General features: G+C 45.3%; 1 protein-coding gene across 1 annotated transcript in view; it reads left to right on the forward strand.

Moving 5' to 3' along the window:
* Positions 1–16,801, forward strand: part of GRIN2D (glutamate ionotropic receptor NMDA type subunit 2D) — a 1,291,669-nt gene that overhangs the window by 1,114,227 nt on the left and 160,641 nt on the right. The gene's annotated exons all lie outside the window — the stretch shown is intronic.

A 16,801-nucleotide genomic window follows, 5' to 3' on the forward strand; every position in this document is an offset into this window, starting at 1 on the left:
AATGGGGAGCAACGGGCCTCGTCTCCCTTCACAGCCCTAGCGCATCCTGAAGGGCGGCCAGGGGCGGTTGCCAGGGGAGGGCGTGCAGGCGATCGAATCTCCCTCGGCCCTGCGGGATAAATATTCTAGTATTGACAACACAGTCAATGTTAAATTTTTTTGGCTTCCAGAGCCATTGCAACTCACTTTTGACCTCTTCCTGTAGGTGACAATTAAACTATCACTGATGTTTAATAGTTCTCTCATCACCAACTAAGTGTACTCCTACCACTTGAACATTGGGCTTTGGGTTTACATTACTTTTTTTAATGAAAACCTGATGCAAAATCTACTGGAGAGATTTACTATCCAGTGCTAATTGTGGTTTGCATTGGATTTTAAACCAAAGTAATGCAACACAGTGAAATGCACTTCCCTGCATTACTTTGTGTCAAGAGGGTTTTCCAGGCAACCACCCATGGGTTTTGACACAAATCCCTTTCTACATTGAATTGTAGACAGGGACTTGCACCAAAATCCTGCACCTCCCCGAGGCAGGCCTAAAGAGATGAATTTTTTCAATTGTCCTCGGTTTCTTTGCATGTGTGCTTCATTTTACAACACACATACAATAAGGAAAATTCCTTAAAGTATAGTTTTTGTGCAAGAAAGTACCTCTTCCTGCACAAAACTATGCTGACCGCAACGCAGACAACCTTGCTGTGCCACAAAGGTGCCTGCTTTGGTTGCCAAAAGTGCGCCAGAGTAGACAGGTGGCAGAAGTGCACCAAATCCTAGTAGATATGATGCAATTCTGCTGTAATGCAGATCAGCAATGTTACTTGCTGCGCTGCATTGCATGAACTCTTCCTAAATCTGGGCCTAGATGTTACCGTGAAGTAATTCGGTGGTATTCATTGTATTAACCTGAAAATGATGGAAGACTGAGTAAGCCCTCTAAGATTCCCAAATTTTGACCTGTAAGTTTGCAAGTGATTTCCAAAGGGGGTTTGCATCCCACTCTCTGGCACGCCAGTACCCTGATTGTGTTGAAAATATTTGGAACACGTGGTAATAGTATTTGCTCTCTCCTTGCCCCTGCCAGCCTGCCTGTGACTGCAGCGAGGCCGAGTGGGTCCTCCTGCTCGTGCCATGTTTCGATAACAGAGTCTTGGCGAGATCCTAGTCCCCTGCCAGTCCGTGGCACGAATGCTGTCTGCTTAAGCCCCGCCAGCAGTGCTTGTGAACGGCGCCAAGCGCGCCGCTGCCGGGCCAACCCCTCATTGAGGACGCCAGTTCTCTCCCCTCTCGTGAAGGTCCCTCGGGGTTGGCGCACTGTTCTGAGCTGGTATTCCTGCTGTCCTGGTGCCCTCCTCAGCCGGGCTGCATAAGCCGTGCCAGAGCCGGAGGCGCCGGGAGCTGATGAAATGGCAGCGAATGTTTCAGAGACGCATCAAATCTGGATATCTCTGCTATGTGTGCAGATAACTCCCCTGGGGGGCGTGGGCTTGAATAATTTCGATTTTTCTTCATATTGGGGGGCCTAAACATGGCTGACGTCAAGCCTGTTTTCCGGGGTTTTAGGAACATGCGATCTTCATATTCAAAACATTACATGAACTATAACAAAATATTTTTCGCAGTTTTAACGATTGAGTGGCGATAATATACATATTCAGTTATTATGCTCTGAAGTGTTTATTTTTCATCATGCTCATTTTACTTTGTCACTCATTTCTTCCTCTCCCCTTCCATTTTTTATTTTCTTCTTTCATTCCTTCTTTTTTCGTACCTCCTACAGCTTCACTTCTCTCTACTCTTCCTTCCTTCCTTTCTTTCTTCCTTCCTTTCTTTCTTTCTTCCTTTCTTTCTTTCTTTTTCTTTCTTTCTTTCTTTCTTTCTTTCTTTCTTTCTTTCTTTCTTTCTTTCTTTCTTTCTTTCTTTCTTTCTTTCTTTCTTTCTTCTCTGCTGTTACCCCTGCCTTGCCATTGCTCCCTTTTCTGTTGCTCTACTGTGACTCAGACCTCCCCTTAGCTCCCTCCTTTGAGGCACTGTTGTTATCCATGCCTCTCACTGACTCCCTTCACACTTGCACTGAGGTCACTCTGGCTTCTCCTTCCTCCCTCCTCTGCTGTTACCCATTACTCGCTGTTGCTCCCTGCTCTGATACACTGCTGCTAATCAGGCTTCTCCTCGCCTCACTCCTCGGTTGCACCTGGTGTTACCCATGACATTCTGTTGCTCTTTCTCTTTCGAAGTCTGTTACTCAGATCTCTCCTCGCCCCCCTTGTGTTGCTATGTTGTTACCCATGACTTGCCGCTGTGTCTTCTCTGTAGCGTAGCTACCTTCTCTGTGTCTCATATGTTATACAAGTCTCCCCATTGCTCCCTCCTCTGCTGCTATGCTGTTACCCTTCTCTGTTGCTCTGTTTTTTTCGCCATCCTCTGTTACTCTGCTTCTGTTACCCGAGCCTCTTCATTACTCCCTTCTCAGTTGCTCTGTTTTCATGGCTCCCTTTTCTGTGTCACACGTGTTACTCAGATCGGTCTCCCTTTCCCGCTGTTATCCAGCCACGCCCTGGTCCCTTCTCTCTTACTCAGTTGGTACTCTGACCTCTCTTCGGCTCCCTTGCCCATTGCTCTGTTTTATGCAGCCTTGCCCTTAGCACCCCCTCTCTGCCCTTTTTAACCCTTCATTATGAATTAATCTAATTTTCTCCCGGTTGCATTTTTTACCCTTTGTCTCTCCGATGATTCGACACTTCTTCAATTTCATGCTCTTTCCCTCCTCCTCTCCCTGGGACGCATCTCTCTCGTCCCTCTTCCCTTTTTTAATTACCACTTTCCTATTTTGGTGGTGCTGCTCTCTTGCAGGTCACACAGACAAGAAGCCTTTGAACCCTTTACAGCCTCTTCACATCTTCCATTTTCGTTCCTCTTTATCTACTGGCTGTTGCCAGGATACCAACCTTGTCCACCACTTGACATCCAAGTTTGTCGGAGCATGGATGGGGAGTGAGCAGGGGAAGGTATATTTTTTTCCCTTCAGTGTGTTTCACAGTTGAAGTGACCTCAGTGCTGCTCATTTGTCCTCGCGAAAACATCCACTGGAAGTTGTTTACCAAAGTCCTGCTCGGTGTCCTCTTTATTTATAGCACAATATGTCTCTGCTTCGGGGCTCTTGTAGACAAGTTAGATGAGAAGCCGAGCGTGAACCTGTAACACTGATTGTATGTATACCAGTCGCCTGGAAAAAGTAGAAAGTCACGAAAGCGTTAGTTCAAAAAAAGATGTGGGACTTACAGTACAGAAAAAGATTAGCGAAGTTAAGAGCAAAGCTAATCAGTACAGGGGTAAGCATAAAAGGACAGGATATTAAAGAGAGTAAACCTACTGGGGAGAATGAAAAAAAAGACCACGTGCACTAGTCATAAATATACAGTTACATCCATTAAGAAATACAATGGCATTTTATAAAGTGCTTCCTTAATTGTAACATTCATCTTAATGAGCAGATGGGTTATGGACCTCTGAAGTAGGAAAGGGGAGCTCCGGACCAGACACGTTCCTTAGTATGATCTCAGTCCACTGAGATGGTAACTTTAGAACTTAGCCCTCTTTCTACTCTGCTCAAGCCTATCTCTAAACTCCCCCCCAACACACACACACACACACACTTGTCCTGTCTGGGGATGGGCAAAGCTAATGACTTCACCTGCAAATTCGAAGTTAGGAAACACCACTCCTTGGCAAAGTTTATTCCGTCACTATTGACGATTTCTTACTTCCGGATGCCACTTCCATAAAGGACAGGATATTCTGCTGATGGTAAGAATGGGTCATTCAAATGGTGCACCATGGGAGAAATAGTGGGAGTGGGGGGCTTGACCCTGAGAACTAGCTGATAAACAGCTGTTTCTTTCACCAACTCAGGGGCGTTGTCAGAAATCTTGGCCTTTTAGGGTGGATTTCTGATGGCATGCAATCACAGATCGCAGTTGTTGGACAGTGACAGGCCTCCTACTGTTCCTTGTCCCCTAACCAGCAATAGGAACCGTTTCTGGTTGGTTAAGGGTCACTAAACTCTCCCCTCCCTTTGTTAACTTCACAAGCTTTGCCCTTTGCAGAAAATGTTAAGCGTGAAAAAATATGTGAAGTTGTGAGTCAGCAGATTTCAGAAGTTTGCGCTCCCCTTAGGAAAACCTTTATCTCCTCTCATTCTGTTCCTATCTTTCGATTCTCTTTTTATATTTCTTTCCAATGCCTTTTGTCTCGTCATCTCTCTAGCTGACTGGCTGCGTTCTCTAGAGTGGATAACTACATGATCCACTGTGCTTCTAAAATGAGAGAAATGCAGAAAGCTTAGGGTCTCTAGCCATCATCCCACAAGGTACACAGTCTGCAACAGGGTGCGTCCTTGACGCTCTGGGTAGACGTAGGTGAACAGTCCAAGGCTCATTTCAAGAGGGGGTGTGTGGGGTGATGCATATTCCAAAGTCCAATTTTAACAGAATTTAAAGAGGGTGAACTCCACAGAGAGGCTCATACTTAGCCAGTCAGCTCATACTAGTCGGGAAAAAGTGAAAAAACGTTTTGTTTTCATAGGTTATGACCCATTTCCTTAACAAGTCATAGGGTGACTCACAGCTTTATTTTTATTAGTACGTATATGTTGCAGAACCCTTACTTTCAGTATGGGATGGTGGCCAAAAGAACGATGGGTTGGCATGGTACCCCAAGCAGTTGACAGAAGTTAGACTTATTGCAAGCATGCCTCCCATCACCTTTTGGGTGTTTGACGTACTGCCTTAAGTGGCAAGGGCAAACCCAGACTTGGGTCCCATCGGGCGAAACGGCGTACAAAACCACCACAACCATTTAAAGGGGGAAAAGGCCACTTTAATAGAACAGGTCTGGGAAAAACATTAACCTTGGCGTTAAGCCTTACAAAACTATAAACCTCACTGTTTAGGAAACAAATACAGATGTTTCCTAAAGCCCGCCCCCACCCTCTAAAACGTATCCCTCAACAATACCCCTTTCCCATCCCCACCTTGACCTGACCAATCCATTACCCATCTGTCCTGCTGTCCACCTTCTGTATTACCCTTGCCTTTCCTCCCTTGTGTTCCTTGTTAAAAGTCCCTGCCCTCTCATCTTTTGCATCATCCCCTTCCCCCCCAAAGCCTTTCTGTGAAAAACCCCCACCTAACCAGACCTGCCTACCAGAGGCATATAGCTAAACGAACCACAAAATCCTTTAGACATAGTATAAAACAGACCTGACCCATTAATGCGGATTCAAAACATAATATCCATTAAAAGAACTACAATTTGCTAAAAAACAGGGCGGGTGGGACCACAATCGCGATCCGCTTACTGGGTGTGACAAACGGCCAAAGAGGCCGCCCACACCCTGCTCCTCATTAATATACCCACCCCTTAAAACCCGCCCTATCCGGTCAGCCACCCAACCACTAGCCTCCTAAGCGGTGGATTCTTCCACCGACGCCCGATAAGCCTGGGGGGAGACCGGGCAAGCCCCCATTGGGCGGAACGGCGTACAAAACCACCACAACCATTTAAAGGGGTAAAAGGCCACTTTAATAGAACAGGTCTGGGAAAAACATTAACCTTGGCGTTAAGCCTTACAAAACTATAAACCTCACTAATACAGATGTTTCCTAAAGCCCGCCCCCACCCTCTAAAACTTATCCCTCAACAATACCCCTTTCCCATCCCCACCTTGACCTGACCAATCCATTACCCATCTGTCCTGCTGTCCACCTTCTGTATTACCCTTGCCTTTCCTCCTTTGTGTTCCTTGTGAAAAGTCCCTGCCCTCTCATCTTTTGCATCATCCCCTTCCCCCAAAGCCTTTCTGTGAAAAAAAACCGCCACACAGGAAAACCCGCCAGGTGTTTTCCTGCCCCACCTAAAAGTCATCCACCATCCCTACCGATCCCATGACTTTTCCCCCAACAGGTCAGCTACCGCAATCCGAATGTTCAATAGATAATATTCATTTCCTATATACGACAAGTGTACACCATCCTGCCTGAACCACCCGACTTCCTTACAAACTTTGGGGGTCATTACGACCTCGGCGGTCTTGGAAAAAGAACGCAGAGGCCGCGGGAGACAGAATACCGCCATTGCCGGCGGTATTCCTGTCTCCCTATTATGACATTTCTGCTGGGCCAGCGGACGGTAACAGTGTTACCGTCCGCTGGCCCAGCAGAAATGTCACATCAACATTGCAGCCGGCTCGTAATAGAGCCGGCGGCAATGCTGATGTGCAGCAGGTGCAGTAGCACCCGTCGCACATTTCACTGCCCGGAACTCGGGCAGTGAAATGCGCGACAGGGCTATGCCTGGGGGCCCCTGCACTGCTCATGCCAAGTGCATGGGCAGTGCAGGGGCCCCCAGGGACACCCCAAGTCCCCTTACCGCCAGCCTTTCAATGGCAGTGTTTACCGCCACGGACAGGCTGGCGGTCGGGGACTCATAATCCCCAGGGCAGCGGTGCTTGCACCGCTGCCCTGGGGATTATGACCACCAGGCGGAATCCTGGCGGTATATTGGAGGGGCCGGCGGTATGGCCGTGGCAATTGCGCCACGGTCATAATTGCTGGCGGAACACCGCCAGCCTGTTGGCGGTGTTACCGCCACCTTACCGCCGGCCGCCAGGGTCGTAATGACCCCCTATATCTTCATGCGACAACACTGTAAAACCCTGTGCTCGACAAAAACCCTTCATCTCCCTATTCACCTTTCTGCGCTGCTTCTCAGTCCCTTTAAAGGAGTTTGCACCTCTCCAAACTCGCCTGGCTACCAAAACTGGTCCAAACCACATGTGTCCCTGCCCATTTCTGCTTTATCCTGACCAAATCCATCTTCATATTCTTTAACAGCCCAATACCCGATAAAGCGACCAAATCATTCTCGCCCAAATGAATGACTATTAAGTCGGGAAAAACACCTTGCTCTAGTCTTTTTCCCAGTACATACAACAATTCACCCCACCTCATCCAACTAATTTTAATCCTGGCTCCGTCCAAACCCAATTGCCTTCCAAATGGACGTGAAGAAGCCTGCTTCTCAGCCCAACGCACAAATGAATGCCCCACGATCCAAACAGCACAAGCTCTGTCGGGGCCCACCACACAACCTAGGAGCAAAATGTAGTAAAAGAAAATAATGAGAAATGAGGTGTATTATAAAACAGGAAAAAACACCAAATTTACCACATTGTTCCATAAGCAAAACCACAATCAGTTTTTTCCCTGCTGACTTAAGCTAACATAACGCTGGAAACATTGAGACCTCCAGCGCCCCAAGTCCATTATCACCTTGTCTGAGTTACCCAACGGTTTTGCTTCCGTGGCCGCCCCGATCCTAAAAGAATGCTTGCCATAAAACTGTGGTGCTAACCCCAATCTTCTAAGCACCATCCTTAAAACTGACAGCAATTGATGAGATTTCAAGGCTGAACCATCCTGGTGAACAAAAACCCACCTGGACGACTCCGGTAACAACCGGTTAAATGAAAACCAATGTTCAACAGGACATGTCTGAGACCTCTTACCTTTCAATACAACCTCCTGACCCCTTCCCAACTGATCCATCTTAGATGATCGCAGCCATATAAATAAATCCCCGTCTCTTACCTGTACCTCTGACGTCCTGAACCCATCCTTACCTTTGATTCCCACAACTCAGAAACTCTGAATGCCCCATCAAACATCCACGACATACAGAGCAACAACAAGCTGACTTCCCAAGCAGAAAAACAAACTTCATGTAATGTTAACAGCAACTTGTGTAACAACTGAGAAGATATAGGACGCCTACTATCACATCTTGCGACCCCCGTCCTTGCCCATCCCGCAAGAATCCTCCTACATAACTCTCCCTCTACTGGATCGTAACTCCCAAAATACTTGCCATAAAATGAAATACCCAACAGCTTACCTGATATCGTAACTGCAGACCACCCCAATTCAGTCTGTTGCATTATAAAACTCACCGCGTCATCTCGTCGTTGTCCACAAACATTATTTCCACCCTCCCTTCGAACAGCACCTGACTTTAGAAACTCAGACCAAGCCTGGACATAATTCCTCTTTGTAGACGGAGCTATAGATTGTTGCACCAGTTGCAACACTCTCAATCTCCTATCTCCCACAATTCCCCAGGTACCACTGTCTTCTGTGCATCCGCACCCGGCGCCAGCCCACGGAATCTCTGCCACTGAAAATGAGAGAGTGCATCAGCATTGTCGTTCATCACACCTGGGACATACTTAGCTCTGAACATTATATTGAACTATAAACAATTCAACAAAAACAGTCTTAATAGCGTCAATACTTTCTCATCCTTTGCTTTTTGAAAATTTACTAGGTTGACCACTGACTGGCTATCCACGTTGAAAACAACGTTCCTATCAGCCAACATATTACCCCATAGTGACAGAGCCACAACTAAAGGAAAAAAATCCAAAAATGCAATACTATGTCTAGCTAACCTCCAACTGACCGGCCAACTCTCCGCTGTCCCAAAACAGACCAAAGCCATATGCTCCCGATGCATCTGAAAAAATTTGAATCTGCCAAAACCAATCCTCTTCATCCACCAGCATCGTAAATCCGTAAATTTTTCTAGAAAAACAATCCACATGCTCAAATCTGCTTTCACATTGGCCCGTAACCGTACATGATGATGTGGTAACACTGCTCCTCGCATTGAGAAACCTAATCTCCTACAAAAAGCTCTCCCAACTCTCACAACTTTACATGCAAAATTCAGATGTCCCAATAAACTTTGAACCTGCCGCAACTCCAATTTGAGTCTTTGTACTGCCTCCTTCAACATGGAAATTAGCTTCTGCAACTTATCCTGAGGTAACCTTAATTCTATTTTCATGGAATCCAACTCAATGCCCAAGAAACTCAAACATGTCGAGGGGCCTTCTGTTTTTTCAGGGGCCAAGGGAACCCCCAATTGGCCATCATTCCTTCAAACCTAGACAAAGCTTTGCCACATTCACCTGAATCAGGTTTACCAACCAAAAAGAAATCATCTAGATAATGTGTTACAAAGCTGTAATGACACCTAAATTGAAAAAACCACTGCAAAAAAGTGCAAAACATTTCAAACAATGAACAAGAAACTGAGCAACCCATCGGCAGCATCCTATCAATGAAAATTGCATCATCAAACTGCATTCCCAATAATGAAAAATCCTCTGGGTGTACCCGGAGGAGTCTAAACACTGACTGTATGTCAGTTTTCACCATCTCAGCACCCCTGCCACATCTTCTTACCAATGAGAAAGCTTCGTCTACTGACGCATAATGCACCAACGAGTCTTCCTGAGCTATAAAATCATTAATGGATGCCCCCATTGGCCAAGACAGGTGATGAATAAGGCAAAATTCACCCTTCTGCTTCTTAGGTACTATCCCCAAAGGAGATATGGTCAAATTAGGCAAAGGCCAACACCTGAAAGAACCAACAATTCTGCCTAAATCCACCTCTTTCCGCAACTTAGCCTTCACAATTTCAGGATATTGCCTTGTGGACTTCAAATTATTAGCCCATCTCCGTATCCTCGGACCCTGATAACCCAATCTAAAACCATCCATGAAGCCCCACCACAGAATCTTGGCTTCCTCCAACCTGGGATAAAATTGCAACCAAAAACTCAATACCTCCACTTTAATAGGTGTAGGACCCTTTACCTGCCAATTGCTGAAACTGTCCCCTGCCCCTATCTCCTCCTCTGCTCTGTACCCCTTGTCCTCCCCAATGCATCCCTCCAAAGCATTGGAAAACTGGGTGTTTACCGCCACAACCGGAGCATTCATGTCTAAATCTGCATTGCTGTCTGGAACACAATCCACTATTAAATGACCAGCAGGTCCCATTCCGTGGTAACTGCCCTCGTGCAGCAAACCCCACCCCGTAATGGGTGGGACGCCCTTGAAAGGGCTTGTATTGTATAGGTAACCCACTCGCTGTATGTGTTGATGAAGCGTTTTTAGCCGTCCTCAACCATTGCATCCACAACTCGTTATCAATCTCTCCCCATACCTTATCCGGGTATAAAGCTTTCCGAGCCCTAAATTCCTCATCATATCTGAACCATCCAAAACCACCATAATCCATTTGAGCCCTACGTACAATATCCATGTACTTAAATAATGCCACCCCACTCTCCGGATAGCGTTCGCAATAAACACTAGCGTATATCAGAAAAGCTGATGTCCAATTTTCGATAGTTGTAGGAACCCTGGGCCTACGTGCCAGTTCCCATTCCTCTTCCTTAGAACCTTCTTTTGACTGAACCTCTCTATGGAGAAGCTTGAAAACATCAACAAAATCACCTTTCCATATTTTCTCTTTTAAACATTGAGTGAGATGCGCCCCCAACGGCATCGACACTCCCATGTATGGCAATTTCTTATTCTTAATAGAACCTCCAGACCCTTCACCTGTAACAACCGTAGAAGCGTTACTTACCTGCACTTCAGACTTACTTGCAGTTTCCCCAAGACCCACCTGAACTGAAACATCAATACCATCATCACTTTTTTCGCTCACCCCCGTTTGAATTCCCATGTCTGTGCTTGAAATTCTTTTTACATAGGCTGACCCGACATGTGAAGTACCCAATTTACTTGACTGTATAACACGCTTCTCACCTCTGGGTAAATTGCCAGCAACAGACACCTGTCGTTCACTTCCACACCTACGATCGCTCTGGACCGCCATCTGCTCGCCATGTGTAGCAGCCCTCGTTGCCCCAACCTGCACCGCCCTCTGCTGACACGAGGGAATCACCTCCTCTTCTTCTTCGTAGTCGAGATGCTCTTCATCTAAAACTTCCTGCTCCGTCACACCAGCGCCCCGGCTAGTGGACGGTACCTCGTATCGCCGTGGATATAAATCCTGGCCACCCATGCCAGGACCCGTTGCCTCTCTCGTAGTCAGGCGAACCGCTCCGGATAGCACCCTCTCTTCTACCCGGTGTCCCGAGGGTGCCCTAACCCTCACCGGCAACCTTCTAACATTGGCAGGCCGACCAAGCCGCCCTATCGCCTGCTCCCCACGCTCGCCCAAAGCATGAGTGCCATCACACCCAGGATGCGGTGCTCCTAAACCTGACTGCCAAAAATCCACACTCACCTGTGCCCTACCAGCTTCGCCATCACCACTTGTCTCACCACAAATAGACCCCCTCAAAATCAACCCACTACTGTCAATAAATTCTATTTGTTCGCCCACTCTAAAAATATTTTGATTTTCAACCTCCCATTCCTGCACCTTATGTAACATGGGGCTCACTATTCTAGGAATATACTGGCTAACCCTGTTCCTGCCTATTGCTGAATTTAAAACTGGCACATAATTAACAATGTCCAAACCCAAACGTTCTTCCTGCCTTTCTTCCTCATCTGAACTGATAATAATAGCTTCTTTAACCCTTATACAGGGCGCCGCCATCTTATTAGCACCTCCTAAGGTGCTTTCCTCAAATGCACTCTTCCTTCGCTCCTCGTAACTTTCTAACGGGAGCAGAGCTTGTTTTTCTAATTCGGCAGTTGAGCGTGCGTCCAGCCGCGCATGCGCTCCTTCATGCCGCACCCCCACTCGGCCAACACCTGTCATCGCACCACGCATCGCGGCTCTGCGACCCCGTGCAACAACCCGTTGCCGAAACGAGGCGCCCGCACGCCTCCCATATCTCAAGCTGCAACGCAACGCCTGCCCCAAGATACAGGTAATAAAGTCACCTCATCATGCGCTCCTAATGTGCTGCAGTCCGGCGAAATCCTCGCTTTTCGCCCCCAGCCGCACTTTTCTGTTTGAATTTTTTATGTCCCTGTGATGGTGGCGAGCATGCTATCACCGCTGCTGCCACGCCCTCTGAAGACGCCCTTTTCGGATGCTTCAATCCCACCCATGCCTGCTCTAAAACTCCATCCCTTAACAAGTCCTCCCTCCCCTCCTCCTGGAGAACTTTTAAAGCCTGCACCACCTTATTGGGCCTATCCATCCTAGTACAATATTAAATATTAACCAGAAACAATTAAACCACACTTACACTCTACGGCCTACACAAACAACAACACCAAAATCGCGATCTGCCTACTGAGTGTGACAAACGGCCAAAGAGGCCGCCCACACCCTGCCCCTCATTAATATACCCACCCCTTAAAACCCGCCCTATCCGGTCAGCCCCCCAACCACTAGCCTCCTAAGCGGTGGATTCTTCCACCGACGCCCGATAAGCCCGGGGGTAGACCGGGCAAGCCCATGCTCCCCCCAAGCCCCTATAATCACTGTGCCACTTGAACCAAACTGTCCCATCCAGGGCAAAACCAGTTTTGGTTGCTTGTGTTCCTGTTCAAAGGAGGACCTGGCAAGGAAGTTTGGGCTGGACTATCCCTGCTGGAGCGCAGATATGACTGAATTGCATATGGCTGTGTCCAAACTGAGAAGGCATGGTGGGCAAAATAATGTTGTTTTGGAATGCTATCTCAAGTGGTTGCCAATGGTTTGACTGACTGGAAACATCCCTTCCATCTATCTTTGTATAATGTATGCTTGTCAACCTCTTCACTTAAATTTGTGAATCATGTTAAATCTTTAATTGTGTAATTAAATATTGCTTCCCACAATTTTTAAAACCACAACCCAATTTTTAGAACAAAGGAACTTTTACAACCCACCTACCTTTAATGGACATGAAGGTGGGCGATGTAGCTAAAACATTGTGTGGTACCACAGTGTCATTTACTGACAGCACATTCCCTTTTAAAAAAGCTCAATACATTGTTGCAGACATACAGTTTTTTTTTTAAAAATAAAGTTATATAGCACACAAACAAAAATGTGTGAGCATTGGGTTTCTGTGAATATTTATTGTGCGTCACCAAGTAAAGTGTCTTGATTTGTTTTGATCTTATTAAAATCCCTGTTTCCAGCAGACTTCAGATTTACAAAAAAATTGTTGTATTTATGTTTTTCTAACTGCTGAATGCATACAGTTAATTTACAGGTATTAACATTTTGTTGAATGTTGCAAATAATGACCTCCTACAGCTTTTCCTTTCGCCCTCCCATACTCCAGCAAGATTATCACATAATTTGCTCTAAAAATTCCTCTTTCTTTGTAGTCAGAAAAAGAAATCTCAACATCACCCCCATATTAAAATCATAAGCAACAATTTGTCAGAAGTCATAGCCTAACATTTGACCTCTGTCTTTGAAGCACCGGCAAATTTAAAGGCAACTTTAGTTATTGCTCAGACTTTCCTGACCCACCAGAAATTGTCTGGTGATGACCCACAGTTTGGGAAATGCTGCATTAAGGTGAATGGAAAATTGTCTACACCTGTAATGTGTAGAATTATTTCAAGGCCAAAACCCTTTTGGACAGTATCACAAAGATTGTATGGTTTCATCAATAATGTCATCATTGATGTCATTTGAAATGTCATCAGTGATGCCATCAATGATTTATTCATGTCATGAGTTGTGCAACATGTGAGATCATAAGCTTTTCATGGCAGTGACATAAGCTATAGTTAGGTCAGGAAACTATACCTGGTGAATTTCAGTGTTTGTTTTAAAATTATAGTTTTTATATTACCAAGATGCCTAAATATAATGTCACTTGAACCTTTTTTTCCAGAGGATTTCTAGAGTTTTTTAAGGTAAAGACAGATCTAATTATCATACCTAAGTATAGCATCACATTAGCCTTTGCTTTTTCAGTGAATTTCTGTTTGTTTGATCATATTACCCTACCACCTAACTGAGCGTAGCAGTCGACTATGCACAGTAGTGTGTGGCCAGGCCCTGCACTCTACATCTGTGGACGCCCATCCCCTCTGCCTGGATACCCAGAATCACACAACTGTTGCATGCAGGGAACAGATAAAGAGCCCGGGGTCCAAGTTTCAGAGTCTGTCGCTGTATGATAGCTATCAGAACGCATTACCAACCCATAGTCATCTGTGAATTGGTGTTGCTATTGTGTTCATATATCTTGTTTAGTCAGTCTGAGATAAAAGGTGCAGCCATCTCTGTCTGGAGAGCTACCATATAATAATGTCAAGTACGCCCTGCAGGTTACAAGGTCAAATCTCGACACAGCCCAAATCAGCATTTCAGCATTCTGAGTTCAGCTGTAGACTATTCCAAATCATGTGGGTAACAGTGATGTTTGTTATTTGCAGCACCCAGAAAAGGCACGGAGACACTCGAGAATTGACACATACAGAAAAACGTATTTTACTGTGAAAGTCATTGCATACTTCTGGAGTGTTGTCGGCTTTTGTAATTGTAAATGGTGACCCATTTAAAGTCCATCATTTTCAGCCACATTCAGAAATGTGGTGGTTCCTTTCACGACGAATCTACTATTTGTGCGCAGTTCTGTTTAAATAGTTACTCGTATCACCTGTTATTTACAACATTTAGAAATCGCAGACGTGCTGTATGAAGCACTGCATGGAAATCATTTGTCTCAGTTCTGGGCGACAATGGGTCGACCAACAAGTGTCTCCCCAACAGCTAGGACAGGATTCAAGATGAAATCCAATTCAATACTGTACTGTAAAAAGGCAAGAATAAAAACAACGCACCTGCTTGTGTTGTGGCACACATTGTTGTAAGATGTGTTAGCCGAAAAGGATTGTTATTGTTTGTTACATGCCGCGATGTATTGTAAAATGAATGCACTTGTTAGGCTAGCAGTGCCGAACTACAAATCTCTGCTCGACCAAACATGGGTGACTGACAGGTGCATTTGCAAAGCTCCTGATGCATGCAGCCTTTTAAAGCTTGTATGGATTTCAACCACAGTGATGTTTTCCTTTATAGACTCTATGCCTCTAAACTCTCATATATTTATAGAAGTGGACAGGGACTTGGGGCCATATGTACGAACACATTTTCCCATAGACACAAAATGGGTAAAACCCTTTGCTACATCTGGCCCTTGGTTCTGGCTTGCAAACGCGTATCATGTCAAGAGCTTTAGATACCGTAACCATTGGATTCGCTACTTTGAAACCTCCTGAAACCTCGGCTCACTCAGCCTACAAACACACTGGTCTTTGATATGTAGGAATACGTGGAAAAATATTATTGATCACTTCTTTTTATCTCATAATTGGAAGCGATAGTTGGATGTTCGAACTGATGCATTAGCACAATGCACTTACTTCACACCTTAGCATACTTCAGTATTACCGTAGGTGTGCCTTACTTCGGGCAAGGCCTACTTTTCATACGAAGACTCTAATTTTCAAAGCCCTAATAAAGTCCAGTTTATGATGCTGGATGCAACATGTGTTGAATAGATGCTATGACGAAGGAGGAAAATAAAGAGCCATGGGCCAGATGTACGAAATGTGTATTTTGCATTTCTATGTAGCGAATCCTAAGAAAATGCTTCTTAGGAAATGCAAAATGAAATGCACAAATATAGAGATTTTGTAATAACGATTCGTACAAACTAGGAATCGCTACTAGGAAGTCACTATTTAGGAAATCCTACACCATTCGTTCCTAGGGCCTAAAGGCCCTTAGGTACGAATGATTTTGCATTTCTAAATTTGCAATTTCCTATTAGAAAATCACAAATTAGGAAATGCAAATCCAAGAGTGCCTAGGGGCCTATGGCCCTGACTTGATGCACCCCCCCAAAAATGGTGAACATGTAAAGCACACAAATGCCCTAGGGGCTGCTTGATGCTGCTTCAAAAAGTAATGCCACTCCATGACATCTGGGGGTGGAGCACAAAGATCCCAACTAAGAGCAGTCCAGGGCTTGAGTGTATTAAATCCTTAGGTCAAATTCTTCATTGATTGATTGACCACATCACTGAAGCAGTTCAGGAAGGACCTCAAGACCTGGCTCTTTGACTGAGCAGCATGCCCACATACAGCGCCTTGAGACCCTATAGGTGATTAGCCGCGCTATACAAATTCTTGTTTGATTGATTGATAGGTTTCCACAATGTCTGGCACATGTGCACCAGCGCATGTTCCAGTCAGATGTGCCTGCCTGACCCTCGCATAAGATGAGTGTCAGAGTGCAATGCTGACAGGACAGGCACTGGCAACACGGCGTCTGTCTGGGATGTACGATGGCTGACCCTCGCATAATGTGAGAGTTAGAGTGCAACGCTGACAGTGCAGGCTCTAGTAACATGGTATCGGGTGTTCATGTATGTTTTTTTTGCTTTCTGTTTCATTCACATTGATAATGAAATAAGCATAACACACAGCATGTGATTAATTATCAATGTGGATGGCACATAAAACAGGAAAATTGGAGGGGTGGAGCCTCGACGCCCACAGCAAGCAGCCACCCGTGCAATTTTAAAAACAGTTGTGACAAATTGACACATTTTTCAGATTATCTGAATTCCACGGATTTTACAGGCAGTCCTGAAGGAAATTTTATGAATTTCTCTAGTATTGTATGGTGTGTCGATTGAACCAGAGACATCAATGAACTGTTTGAAGTTTTCTCTTTTTTAAAAAAGAAAATGGTGACAAACTCTACACTTTACTGCAAAAGTTCCTCAATAAATTGACTGACATTCATAGACTTTGTGGCCATTTCAAATTATCTGATTGTATACTTTCCTAGAATGCTATGTAACATAAATCACTGGCTCACTACAAGAGATTTCTTGGCGCTATATAACTGATGTTTAATGTTACTTAGCTGAATGTTACCCGTGCTGTTATCAGCCTCGGGATGATCACAGGTTGAGCGGATTTCTGGGATTCAAAT

The sequence above is a fragment of the Pleurodeles waltl genome, chromosome 7, assembly GCF_031143425.1.
Source record: "Pleurodeles waltl isolate 20211129_DDA chromosome 7, aPleWal1.hap1.20221129, whole genome shotgun sequence".
Lineage (NCBI taxonomy): Eukaryota > Metazoa > Chordata > Amphibia > Caudata > Salamandridae > Pleurodeles > Pleurodeles waltl.